General features: G+C 40.9%; 1 pseudogene across 1 annotated transcript; it reads left to right on the top strand.

Annotated features, from left to right (window-relative positions):
- Positions 1-1,453: 1,453 nt before the first annotated feature.
- On the top strand, positions 1,454-13,877 carry LOC309863127 (securin pseudogene; annotated as a pseudogene). Its single transcript has 2 exons — positions 1,454-1,590; positions 13,287-13,877. The product of its transcript is annotated as a securin pseudogene (transcript).
- The last annotated feature ends 274 nt before the right edge of the window (positions 13,878-14,151 follow it).

Here is a 14,151-nt window from a genome sequence, read left to right as displayed (position 1 = left end):
ATAGCTTTTTTACAACTTGGCTAAAAGCGTGCAAGGTGGCATCTGACCTGTGCTGTGTTATAGGTTTGAGCTATGGTAGTTTAATTGTTCTTTAGTTTCTGCCCCTCTGAACAAAAAATTATTTGTGTTCTAAATGAATTGACTCCATTCACATTAACCAATGTCACTTTCTTTTGGTTACTTCTGTCTTGCCTCTTTACTTATTCCTGGGTGAGCAAACACAATATTATGTCTACAACAAATATATTCAGCTGTCCTAACAGAGAGATTCCCAAGTGAAAACGGATATAAACAGTGAAAGGGAAAATACCATCCAGTGTGGTTAGTGGTTGCAATACACGGGCTCTGAGGTTGTCTACCTGAGTTTGAAATCAAGTCTCACAAGTTACCATTTATGTGACTTGTTTACTTAACCTCTTTGAACCTTGGTTTCCGTTCTGTGACATTAAGATTAATAAGGGTACCAAACAAATCATTTAAGTATAAAAGACGATAAAGCCTTAAACAAACACAGCCCAGTGCTTGGCATATTTTAAGCCCTCAGAAAATATTAGCTCTTGTGCCGTAATTTTACTAATGAGAAAAAATGCCACAGGTTTCTTTCTAGAGCAGGTGGGCACACGGTGAAATAGGGTATGGTGTGTGAGTCTTAGCACATGCCCCGTTCTCAGGCATTGGATCCTCTAAGAGAGTGAGCTTCAGGGAGACCTAGGAGAAGAGTGGGACTATAGCACAAGTGCCAGTGACATTGTCCTATCTATCCCTGTGTGAGCTCTCAAGCTTCCCCAAGAATCTCATTGGGTTAGCTTCCTTATCACCCACAGTAGCCTCTGTGTTTTCACCTACCTGTGGTTATTATAGCACTTTGTCTAATTGGTTGAGCTTTGTTTGCTTTTCTCACACTGGCTCAAGACAGAATCTTTTGTACTTTAAAGGGAATTGTGGGCCTGGCAGCCTTCTAGAGTTTCATCAGTTCTCTCTGAAAATAGTCATGTTTGGGCAAAAAGAATACAGCTAGGTTCTTATCCATCTCAGGGAGAAGAGGAATGCCTCCCTCCAATGTCCTTGTCACTGTTGTTAGTCACTGGCCTTTTAAAACTCACCTCTCCTCTATAATACCCACCACCTGGTACCCCAACCTCCCAGCACCCCCGCCACTTCAAACCCCTCAGATTGCACCGGGTGTGGTGAAAAAATAATGAATACTCTTTTTCTGAAAATATATAAATCAATTTAATTAAAAAAACAACAACAACAACACTCACCTCCCTCTGTAGTGAGGCTCTCATTGCTCAGCCTTCAGTTCTGGTGACTGTTCAGTCCCAAGGTGACTGTATTAATTAGTTAGGGTTGTCCAGAGGAACAGAACTGACAGGATATATAGAGATAATATAAAAGAGTTTTTATGGAGATTGTGAGAGGAGATTATGATTTATTATCTCAGTTATGGAGGATGAGAAAGCCTACAGTCGGTCATCAGCTGGAGGACCAGGAAAGCTGGTGGCATAATTCAGGCCTGAGAACTAGGGGACCCAATGGTGTCAGCGCCCTGCCTGAGGCCAGAGGCCTGAAAGCCAGGGGGATGCTGGTGTAAATTCCAGAGTCTGAACGCCAGACACAGGGATCTTCACTGCTTGAGGGCAGGAGAAGATGGTGTGCCAGCTCAGAAAAGGAACAATAATTTACACTTTAATGGCCTTTTTTATTTTTTGGTGGGGGGGACCTCAAAGGATTGGATAACGTCAGACCACTTTGGTAAAGATGGCTCTTCTTTACTCAAGCTGATTTAGTTGCTAATCTCTTCTGGATACACCCTCACAGACAAACCCAGAAATACTGTTTTACCAGCTATCTGAGCATCTCTTAAGTTAGTCAAGATGCCGCATAAAATGAACCATCATGTTGACCAAATGCCTGCCATTCGCTATCATGCACTTGCCTGTGGGACCCAAGATCAACCTGCTTCATATTCTTTTTTTTTCAGCCATCACTTAAGTATAGATTCTTAGATAAGTGGTGCTTTTTCTTTTTATTTATTTTTAATTTTTTAATTTATTTTCAGTGTAACAGTATTCATTGTTTTTGCACCACACCCAGTGCTCCATGCAATCCGTGCCCTCTCCAATACCCACTACCTGGTTCCCCCAACCTCCCACCTCCCGCCCCTTCAAACCCTTCAGATTGTTTTTCAGAGTCCATAGTCTCTCATGGTTTACTTCCCCTTCCAATTTCCCTCAACTCCCTTCTCCTCTCTAACTCCCCTTGTCCTCCATGCTATTTGTTATGCTCCACAAATAAGTGAAACCATATGATAATTGACTCTGCTTGACTTATTTCACTCAGCATAATCTCTTCCAGTCCCGTCCATGTTGCTACAAAAGTTGGGTATTCATCCTTTCTGATGGAGGCATAATACTCCATAGTGTATATGGACCACATCTTCCTTATCCATTCGTCCGTTGAAGGGCATCTTGGTTCTTTCAACAGTTTGGCGACCGTGGCCATTGCTGCTATGAACATTGGGGTACAGATGACCCTTCTTTTCACTACATCTGTATCTTTGGGGTAAATACCCAAGGAGTGCAATTGCAGGGTCATAGGGAAGCTCTATTTTTAATTTCTTGAGGAATCTCTACACTGTTTTCCAAAGTGGCTGCACCAACTTGCATTCCCACCAACAGTATAAGAGGGTTCCCCTTTCTCCACATCCCCTCCAGCACATGTTGTTTCCTGTCTTGCTAATTTTGGCCATTCTAATTGGTGTAAGGTGGTGTCTCAATGTGGTTTTAATTTGAATCTCCCTGATGGCTAGTGATGATGAACATCATGTCTGATAGCCATTTTTATGTCTTCATTGGGGAAGTTTCTGTTCATATCTTCTGCCCATTTTTTTATGATTGTTTTGTGTGTGTTGAGTTTCAGGAGTTCTTTATAGATCCTGATTATCAACCTTTTGTCTGTACTGTCATTTGCAAATATCTTCTTCCATTCCATGGGTTGCCTCTTTGTTTTGTTGACTGTTTCCTTTGCTGTGCAGAAGCTTTTGATTTTGATGAAGTCCCAAAAGTTTATTTTCGTTTTTATTTCCTTTGCCTTTGGAGGCATAGCTTGAAAGTAGTTGCTGTCACTGATATTGAAGAGGTTACTGCCTATGTTCTCCTCTAGGGTTCTGATGGATTCCTGTCTCACGCCTTTTATCCATTTTGAGTTTATCTTTGTGTACAATGTAAGAGAATGGTCGAATTTCATTCTTCTACGTATAGCTGTCGAGTTTTCCCAGCACCATTTGTTGAAGAGACTGTCTTTTTTCCACTGTATATTTTTTCCTGTTTTGTTGAAGATTATTTGACCATAGAGTTGAGTGTCCATATCTGGACTCTCTATTCTGTTCCACTGGTCTATGTGTCTGTTTTTATGCCAGTACCATGCTGTCTTGGTGATCACAGCTTTGTAGTAAAGCTTGAAATCAGGTAACGTGATGCCCCCAGTTTTATTTTTCTTTTTCAACATTTCCTTAGCGATTTGGGGTCTCTTCTGATTCCATACAAATTTTTGGATTATTTGCTCCAGCTCTTTGAAAAATACCGGTGGAATTTTGATCGGAATGGCATTAAAAGTATAGATTGCTCTAGGCAGTATAGACATTTTAACAATGTTTATTCTTCCGAACCAAGAGAATGGAATTGTCTTCCATCTTTTTGTGTCTTCTTCAATTTCTTTCATGAGTGTTCTGTAGTTCCTCGAGTACAGATCCTTTACCTCTTTGGTTAGGTTTATTCCCAGGTATCTTATGGTTCTTGGTGCTATAGTAAATGGAATCGATTCTCTAATTTCCCTTTCTGTATTTTCATTGTTAGTGTATAAGAAAATCATTGATTTCTGCACATTGACTTTGTATCCTGCCACGTTGCTGAATTGCTGTATGAGTTCTAGTAGTTTGGGGGTGGAGTCTTTTGGATTTTCCATATAAAGTATCATGTCATCTGTGAAGAGAGAGAGTTTGACTTCTTCCTTGCCAATTTGGATACCTTTTATTTCTCTTTGTTGTCTGATTGCTTTGCTAGGACTTCTAATATTATGTTGAACAAGAATGGTGAGAGTGGGTATCCTTATCGTGTTCCTGATCTCAGCGGGAGGGCTGCAAGCTTTTTCCCATTGAGGATGATATTTGCCGTGGGTCTTTCATAGATAGATTTTTATGAAGTTCAGGAATGTTCCCTCTATCCCTATACTTTGAAACGTTTTAAATAGGAATGGATTCTGGATTTTGTTAAATGCTTTTTCTGTATCAATTGAAAGACCATGTGGTTCTTCTTTCTTCTCTTACTGATTTGTTCTATCACATTGATTGAATTGCGAATGTTGAACCATCCTTGTAGTCAAGGGATGAATCCCACCTGGTCATGGTGGATAATTTTTTTAATGTGCTGTTGGATCCTGTTTGCTAGAATCTTGTTGAGAATCTTAGCATCCATATTCATCAGTGATATTGGTCTGAAATTCTCCTTTTTGGTAGGGTCTTTGCCTGGTTTGGGGATCAGGGTAATGCTAGCTTCATAGAAAGAGTCTGGAAATTTTCCTTCTGCTTCAATTTTTTGAAACAGCTTCAGGAGAATAGGTGTTATTTCTTCTTTGAAAGTTTGGTAGAATTCCCCAGGGAATCCGTCAGGTCCTGGGCTCTTGTTTTTTGGGAGGTTTTTGATCACTGCTTCAATCTCGTTACTAGATATCAGTCTATTCAGGTTGTCAATTTCTTCTTGGTTCAGTTTTGGGAGTTTATAGTTTCCCAGGAATGCATCCATTTCATCTAGGCTGCTTAGCTTATTGGCATATAACTGTTGATAATAACTTCTGATGATTGTTTCTACTTCCTTGGTGTTAGTTGTGATCTCTCCCTTTTCATTTATAATTTTATTAATTTGGGCTTTCTCTCTTTTCTTTTGGATTAGTGTGGCCAATGGTTTATTGATTTTATTGATTCTTTCAAAAAACCAGCTTCTAGTTCCATTAATATGTTCTACTGTATCTCTGGTTTCTACCTCATTGATCTCAGCTCTATTCTTGGTTATTTCCCTTCTTAAGTGTGGAGTTGGGGGCGCCTGGGTGGCTCAGTGGGTTAAGTGTGGAGTTGGTTTGATTTGTTGTTGATTCTCTAGTTCTTTAAGGTGTAGAGACAGCTAGTGTGTCCTGAATTTTTCAATTTTTTTGAGGGAGGCTTGGATGGCTATGTATTTCCCCCTTAGGATCGCCTTTGCTGTATCCCATAGGTTTTGGACTGAAGTGTCTTCATTCTTGTTGGTTTCCATGAATTGTTTAATTTCTTCTTTGATCTCCTGGTTGATCCAAGCATTCTTTAGCAAGATGGTCTTTAGCTTCCAGATGTTTGAGTTCCTTCCGAACTTTTCCTTGTGATTAAGCTCCAGTTTCAAAGCATTGTGATCTGAGAATATGCAGGGAATAATCTCAGTCTTTTGGTATCAGTTGAGTCCTGATCTGTGACCCAGTATGTGGTCTGTTCTGGAGAAGGTTCCATGTACACTTGAGAAGAATGAGTATTCTGTTGTTTTAGGGTGGAATGTTCTGTATATATCTATGAGGTCCGTCTGGTCCAATATGTCATTCAGTGCTCTTGTTTCTTTATTGATTTTCTGCTTTGATGATCTGTTTATTTCTGAGAGAGGCATGTTAAGATCTCCTACTATTAATGTATTCATATCAATATGACTCTTTATCTTGATTAACAGTTTTCTTATGTAATTGGCTGCTGCCATATTGGGGGCATAGATATTTACAATTGTTAGATCATCTTGGTGAATAGTCCCTTTAAGAATTATGTAGTGTCCTTCTGTATCTCTGACTACAGTCTTTAAAGTCTAATTTATCTGATATGAGAATCACTACCCCGGCCTTCTTTTGAGGCCCATTGGCATGAAAGATGCTTCTCTGTCCCTTCACTTTCAGTCTGGGTGTATCTTTAGGTTCAAATTGGGTCTCTTGTTGACAACATATGGATGTGTCCTGTCGTTTTATCCAATCTGCAACCCTGTGCCATTTTATGGGCACATTTTGGCCATTCACATTGAGAGTGATTATTGATAGATATATTTTTATTGACATCATGTTACCTTTGAAGTCTTTCTTTCTGTAGTTTGTCTCTGTATTTCTGTTCAATGCTATTCTTAGGATTTTTCCTCTTTTATAGAACCCCCCTTAATATTTCCTGAGGTGTCATCTTGGTGGTTGCATAGTCTTTTAAGCCTTGCCAGTCTTGAAACTCTTTATCTCTCCATCCATTTTGAATGTCAGTCTTGCTGGTTAAAGTATTCTTGGCTGCATGTTCTTCTCATTTAGTGCCCTGAATATATCTTGCCAGCCCTTTCTGGCTTGCCAGGTCTCTGTGGGAGACCTTGCCAGGTCTCTGATGGGCTTTCCTCTGTAAGTAAGGAGCCTCTTTGTCCTAGCGACTTTCAAGAGATTATATCTACAATTATGATTCCTCAATTTGACTATCAGGTGCCTTGATGTTTTTTTGGAATCTATAATCTTGGGTGGAGACCATGCGGCCTCTAGTACATGAACGTTGGTTCCATTTGCAAGATTGGGAAAATTTTCATGAAGAACTTGTTCCACTATATCTTCTAGACTTCTTTCTTTCTCCTTCCCTTCATGGATTCCAATAATTCTGATGTTGGAACATTTCATGTCATCATTTATTTCCCTGATTCTGTTTTTGTGGCTCCTAAACTGTTTGTTCCAGGCTTCCTCCTGATCCTTTCTCTCTATCTGTTTGTCCTCCAGATTACTAATTCTATCTTATGTCTCAGTTACCCTAGCTTTGAGAGAATTTAGATTAGATTGGAACTCATTGAGAGCATTGTGAACCTCTTTCCAGGTAGCTTTCAGCTCTGCCCTAACATTGTGAACATCATTCCTGGTCACTTTCAGTTTGGCCCTAATCAATTCCGTTTGGTCATCCACGGCTTTCTCCAACCTAGCTATTGCCTGGATAATGTTAGCCTGAATTCTCTTTCCAACATATTGTCTATGTTGGTAGCCATTAGCTCTGATGCAGAAGGCCCATCCTCTGTATTTTTCTTCTGTTGGGCATTCTTCCTCCTAGTCATTTTGGTGAGAGATGACTGAATGGACATAGCTGGATGTATTGACCATGGTGCAGTCAAGGTGCACCCTGGAACACTTCTGAGCAATCAGGATTCCCCACCTAAACGAGAGAAAAAAGAAAAGAAAAAGAAAAGAGAGAGAGAGAGAGAGACAGGAAAAAAAGGGAAGATAAAAGAGAAGGTTCAGCCCAAATGGGCCCCAAGGTAAGATTTAGGAAGTATACAAACAAAAACAGACAAACAAAAAGACTGATAAAAGTATATGACAAGAGAAAAAAATATATATATAAGCAAATAAAGGAAGAACCTCATCAAAAAGAACCCCAAGTGTAAGATTTATATACTATCAGGACAGACACAAAAACATAGAAACACTGGTGGAAGAAAAAGATGGGAGAGTGGTTCTAAATTCTCGGTGTGGGCGAGGAAGGTTGTTTTGATTCTTCCTGGATGTATCTTGATACATGTATGTATCTTGATATCTTTGTTAAAGGACTCAACTTTCCTAAGATAAAGGGGGATTAAAATTGCTTTACCTATAGGAGTAGTATTGATTGGGGAAAGGGGATTACCTTGAAGTTTAACTCTACATGAATATTAGAAAATAAAAATAAAAAAGGAATAAACTAGACTAAACTAAACTAAAATTAAAAACAAAGAAATTTTAAAAATAGAAATGCAAAAGAAAAACACAGGTGTACGTATCAAGAAGTTTAGGTTAGAAGGTTATTATGGAATTTGATGTACTGGACATCTCACTGTGATGGTAAATAGGTTAAAAAATTACCTATATTAAAAAAAAAAAAGCCAGAATAGTGGGAACGAGTTAAAAATAAAAGTTGTCCTATGAAGTAGTGGTGGTTGTTCTCTTGTATCTTTTTTTTTTTTTTTTCTTTCCTGGTTGGTTTTCTGGGGGAGGGGCCTGCCACGTGGGTTTTCAGTCAATGATGTTCCCTGAGTTAAATCCTCTGGGGGACTCTGAAGAAACTGGTTTTTTTCAGGCTTTTGTTCTCTGGAGGTTTTTATGTTTGTTCACTTTTTTTTTTTTCTCTCGACCACTTTTGATGGTTTTTGTAGTTTTAGAGAAAAGCAAACTGTACCCTGACCTCCCTCTCAGAGAGAAGCCTCAGTCTGGCTGCAGAGCCCATATAGATTCCCCCTTGGCCGCTGGCAGAGCAGGTTCCGAGTCATGGTCCCTGGGGACGCATGACATCCTGCTTGTACCCAAAACCACGGCAGCGGCGGCTGTCTGGGCAGCTCCAGATTGCCAGAGAGGTTCCAAGCAGTGATTATACACTGAGATTTTCCTGCTGGCCTGGGCTGGGAGTGCCTGGTGTTTCTGGATCTAAGAGCTCCGGGCTTGTGCGCACCTCTCTCGGGGGAGAGTTTGGGGCAGGTGTCTCAGGCTCTGAAACAATGGCATGGGTCTAAGAGGGCCGGGTGGGCCTTCCTGCGCCTCTTTCAGGGGAGGGTGTGGGGCGCGCGTGTCTCAGGCTCTGTAGCATGGCTCGGTGTTCTGCCCTCTGGTGAGGTTCCCAGCCCCTCACAGGAGCCGGACCCCATGCATTCTCAGGTGCACTGGCAGTACAGGGACCAAGAGCTGGTTTCTCCGCTGCACTCTCTCTGGCTCAGCACCAGGGGAGGCTGTCCTGGGACCGGGGACTTAAGCCCTGTCCCTAGCCGCCCCGATTCCCACAATTCCCCACCCCCCGCCGTGATCCTTTGCTCTTTTTGAGTGCTTTCAACCAGTCTCCAAGTTAATGCTGGTCCCCAAATGCAGGGCACTCTCATATTAGGGGTAATACTTTCCAATTTGTCACCTCTGGTGGCTCCCTCCCCTTTTTCTTTATCTTCTGATATCAGTCCGACGTTCCCACTCCTCTTTACCTGCCCACTGGCGTTTTCTGCCACTGTAGAGATCCAGACATGTATAATTCTGATCTCAGGTTGATTTCATGGTTGATCGGAGTTCTTTGGTAGGTAATCAGCTCACTTTAGGGTACAGGTTGAAAAGTCGCCTCCTCCTACTTCCCGGTCATCTTCCTATATCAGTGGTGCTTTTTCTTATTCTCATATCAATACCACTTGCTGTTTTTGTTTCTTGACCCATGTTCTCTCTTCCAGTCCTCCTAAACTCCTTCTTCCCTGAGTCTATCAATTCCATTAGTAATGGACTCCAGATCCCAAAACTCTTCAAAAAGTATTTTGTGTACCTTGGATTTAAGTGACATCTTGTTTTTCCTAGAAGACCTGTGTTAACCTTTTCTTCTTTCAAGCAGAGCTGCACATTCCTCTTTTCTTCTCTCTCAGGGTGGAGGGGCAGCATCTGCATGTCCTGTGCTCTTCGCTGTCACTTTTAAACTTAGCCTTCTGTATTCTTATTAAAATGTTATGCTCTTATATTGTTCATGCCAGTCAGCCATACAATCTCCATCTCTGTTAGGGCTAAAGAGCAACCCAGAAGCTGTCTTTTTAAAACGGTGTTTAATTCTCTGCTATAGGTACATGGCATTGTCTAGTTTCAAAACCCTTAGGATTGATGCTGCGAAATTCCTACTGGAACATACCAGAAATTGCACACATGCTTTTGTTTTTTGTTTTTTTCTTTTCCTCCCTAAGGGATGGATCACATCACATCAAGATCTCTACTGAAATGTTATTCAACTTTTCAGTTAACAAGTTAGCTGGACTATCTTCTACCAAACTACATATTAACAGAAACTGCAGGCCTCTGGATAAGAGAAGACAATTTATTAGCAAGCATCTCTGCAGTGCCCTAACTCCCCTTTGAGCAACACAACAAGGGCTAGATAGTACTTGTGCATAGTAGAGGTTGCACTGTAAAAGGGGAACACTGAAATTGTGACATGTCTGCCTTCTTCTTCTCCAGAAGAGACTTTTGCTCTGGGATATAAACACATCTTTTCCAGGGAGGAGGAAAAGGCTCTAGCTTTTTTTTTTTTCCCCTCTCCACACTGAAATATAAACAAATGGCTCTAAAGTCTATCTCTAAGGTTGCTGTTTAGTCATCCTCTACTTTAGCCTGGGCCATGCAGAAATGTGGAAATGATAGTTTCACATGACTAGGGCCCAGGTTGTAGAATTGTTTTCATAGCAGCTTGGACTTGCTCCAGGGAAATTTTCTCCCTGAGATCCCACTCCCATTGGACAGCTTCATCCCATCTATTAAAGGGGCACTATTCCTATCAGTGGAATATTCTGCCACAGACCCCAAAGAGCTATCTTCTTCTCTTTCTTCATACCAAAGTCCTCATAGGTGTGAGATGAAATAATTTTGTGTGGGACATCCAGCATGACCCAGGCCACTGAGCCCCTCAAAACTTTACCAATGTATTGGGCCCTGATTCTTCATCAGGTCTATTTCCTATCCCCTGTAGTTTATGCATTTCATCAAAACTCCTGACATTTGTGACTTCTCGCTTATCTGATTCCATTAACATGATATTATCCATAAAGTGTACTCGTGTGCTATTCTATAAATGTTCAGACTGTCCAGATCACTTCCAAATACATTATAAAAGATGGAAGGAGAGTTAATATAGGCCTAGGTCAAGACCATAAAAATATACTTCTGTCTGATCCAAATCACTACAACTTTGTGTTTTATCTTCCTTCTTAAAAGAAATAGGAATGAAAGCATTTGTTCGATCAATGGCTACACACCATGTATCTGAGCCCATGTTAATTATCCATATCCTGCATAGCAAACAGAATTCATCTATTTGACTAGTGAATTAATGTGGAATATAATGAGGATCATTATTCCTGCATTCTCTGAGCCTTTAAAGGTGGCGGTAGTCATTGCCAGTATCTCCAAGATGCAATTTTTTTCATTTTATTTTATTTCTTTTCAGTGTTCCAGAATTCATTGTTTATGTATTATACCCAGTGCTCCATGCAGTATTGTTTTTGATTTACCAGCTCGACTAGCAGGAGGAGAATGGGATGGTGTCCATTTTAGATGCTTCCATGTGGCCTTCCCCACAAAAAATATAATCTGTGAATCAGGAGAAGGAACTTATGGGAATTGTAAGAACAACCAAGTATATCCATACTGATGACCTATTCAGGGCCAGGTACCAGGTACCTTAGGTGTTTCTGGGAACCCAGTAAAATCCCTGTAAACTAACTTGGGTAGTATGACATTTATTATATTCTTTACATTTCTGAGAATCAGATTAACTCAGACCCAGTACCTAACCTTCTTTGAAATATTTTTGTATTCCCTTTTTCTCAATATTTTATGGTTATTTGAGTAAATATCTGTAAGTCCCTGAGGCCTATGAGATCATTTTTCTACATACTTGCCCAGTTTCATAGTTTTGCTGGGTCCTTCCTTCTGAGGACTTCAAGTCAGTATATTTCAGATCTATAAAATGGCTGAGGTCTGAAATCTGGGCAAGCATCTTAAAATATTTTATTGGGCCTGGTGCCCTTAGTCTCCATTCTTGATTAGTTTTGATTATATGGATTGAGCAATACCCCTTGTTTGTTACCCATCTAGGTTGCCCTTGGGGAAGCTATGTTTTATCAACCATTTCATGGCACCCTATGATTCAGGTCCCCTGTTTGCCATACCAACCTTGCAGCTCATTAAGTTAATTGGAACAGCCTAATATTGAGTTTATTTTATTTCTGACAGTTAAACACCACCACCTGGTCTCTATTATTCTGGGATTCTATAATTCCCAGATCTACTATTGAGCCCCCTTGTAATGGAATTTCCAATTGTTTTCTCTTATAGAGTAAAAGTCACACTGAGTTTTAAAACAATACTGATGCCCTTCTCACTAGAGTGTAATTGATCATTTTGATAGAAGTGCCCTCCAACTCCAGCCATGGAACATGGTCAGCTGGTAGATTTTTCTAACTCATTTATTTATTTATTTTTAAAGATTTTATTTATTTATTTGACAGACAGAGATCACAAGTAGGCAGAGAGGCAAGCCGAGAGGGTGGGGGAAGCAGGCTCCCTGCTGAGCAGAGAGCACAATGCGGGGCTATCCCAGGACCCTAGGATCATGACCTGAACTGAAGGCAGAGGCTTTAACCCACTGAGCCACCCAGGCACCCTATTTCTAACTCATTTAGACATCCATCTAGTATGCTTGCTTTCACTATCTGATACTGTAGTTATTCCATTTCTATTTCACTACTGTGGGTCAATGCTCTTTCCAAACTTTTAAGTGTCAGCCCAGTTAGAATTAGAACCATCTCATTAACATATTAAGAATCAGCATACTACTACCATCTTCTGAGGTCCTTGCCACATTCTTAGATCCTATATTTTGAAGACTATCTCCAAGTCAATGAGCTCTTCATTATCCAACCTTCTGTTTCATCTGCATCCCTTCCTCCTTTCCCCACCCCCAACTCGATGGTCCATACAGAATTTCCAGGCTTCTTCTGGTTAACTAAATCATGAAGCTTTTTGGGGATATAGTCCATTTCTTCTCCTCTAGTCCCAGCACTTTAGTGGTCATGCTTTGCTGTGGCCTGATGCTATGTCTTGATCTGGTAGCTGGACAGGGATGTGGGACTAGATCCTTTTTTTTTTTTAAAGATTTTATTTGACAGAGAGAGAGAGATCACAAGTAGGCAGAGAGGCAGGCAGAGAGAGAGGGGGGAAGCAGGCTTCCCGCCGAGCAGAGAGCCCGATGCGGGGCTCGATCCCAGGACCCTGGGATCATGACCTGAGCTGAAGGCAGAGGTTTAACCCACTGAGCCTCCCAAGTGCCCCTGGGACTAGATCCTTACCGTGGACTGGGGTACAGTCTAGAGGCTGCTGCATTGTTTTTAAGCAAGGGGAAACTTGGACATTTTCCCTTGCTTAAAAAGAGAGGGACAGAACCTTCCTGTAGACCCAGGGTGTTAAAGGGGATTTGAGGCTTCAATATGGACTTCTCCTGTCTCAGAGTCCCACTGCTATCCAAGCACAGTTGGATATATAGTTGACTTTATATAGTTGAGATTTCTAACTTCTTCGAAGATCTGCTACTGGCCTAGATCCCTTGTTTTTTCTGTCCTGGGCTACAAAGAATTACTTTATGCAGCCTAGGAGGATCTCTGAATTTCACATTTTGCTTTTGATTTGTGAAATTACCCTCTGCCTTTTGGTGTCTTTCTCCAATGTATCAATTACAGTCAGCAAGAGCCATCCGATTCCATTGTCCTCATAATTAGTACTTCCACTGAACCTTCCAAGAGCACAGATGATACTCAAGCAGCCGTACCTAGAGTTGCCAGAAAGGCTTTGGGAACTGTCAACAGAGCCACAGAAAATTCAGTAAAGACTAGTGGACCTCTCAAACAGAAGCAGCCAACCTTCTCTGCCAAAAAGGTGACTGAGAAGACTGTCAAAGCAAAAAGCTCTGTTCCTGCCTCTGATGACACCTACCCAGAAATAGAAAAATTCTTTCCCTTCAATCCTTTAGATTTTGAGAGTTTCGACCTGCCTGAAGAACACCAGATTGCACACCTCCCCTTGAATGGAGTGCCTCTCATGATCCTTGATGAGGAGAGGGAGCTTGAAAAGCTGTTACACCTGGGCCCCCCTTCACCTCTGAAGATACCCTCTCCACCATGGGAGTCTAATCTGTTGCAGTCTCCAAGTGTTCTGTCGACCCTGGATGTTGAATTGCCACCTGTTTGCTATGACTTAGATATTTAAACTACTTAGTGTTTAATAGTTTGTATGTTTTGTATTAATAAAGCAACTCTTTAACAGACAAAAAAAAAAAATAGGGAGCCTGTGCCTCCCTATTTCATCCATTTCAGCTGAAGGAAGTTTAATAATGATCAATTGCATCAAACCTCATTCTCTCTTCTTGTTTGATACCTTTCCTAGTAAACAAAATTCAAACTGAGTTGCAAGGCCCTACTTCAGCATCCAGCAGAGCATACTTACTCTATTAAATATATAAATATTAGATTTTTTTGGACCTATGTGATGATTTTTCCCTACATCCAATCGTTTTCTCCTTTTTATTATATTGCAAATAGAACAGCT

This window comes from Mustela nivalis (genome assembly GCF_964662115.1).
Source record: "Mustela nivalis genome assembly, chromosome: 4".
NCBI lineage: Eukaryota > Metazoa > Chordata > Mammalia > Carnivora > Mustelidae > Mustela > Mustela nivalis.
Note: the sequence above shows the minus strand (reverse complement) of the source record. Positions and strands in the feature narration are given on the sequence as shown.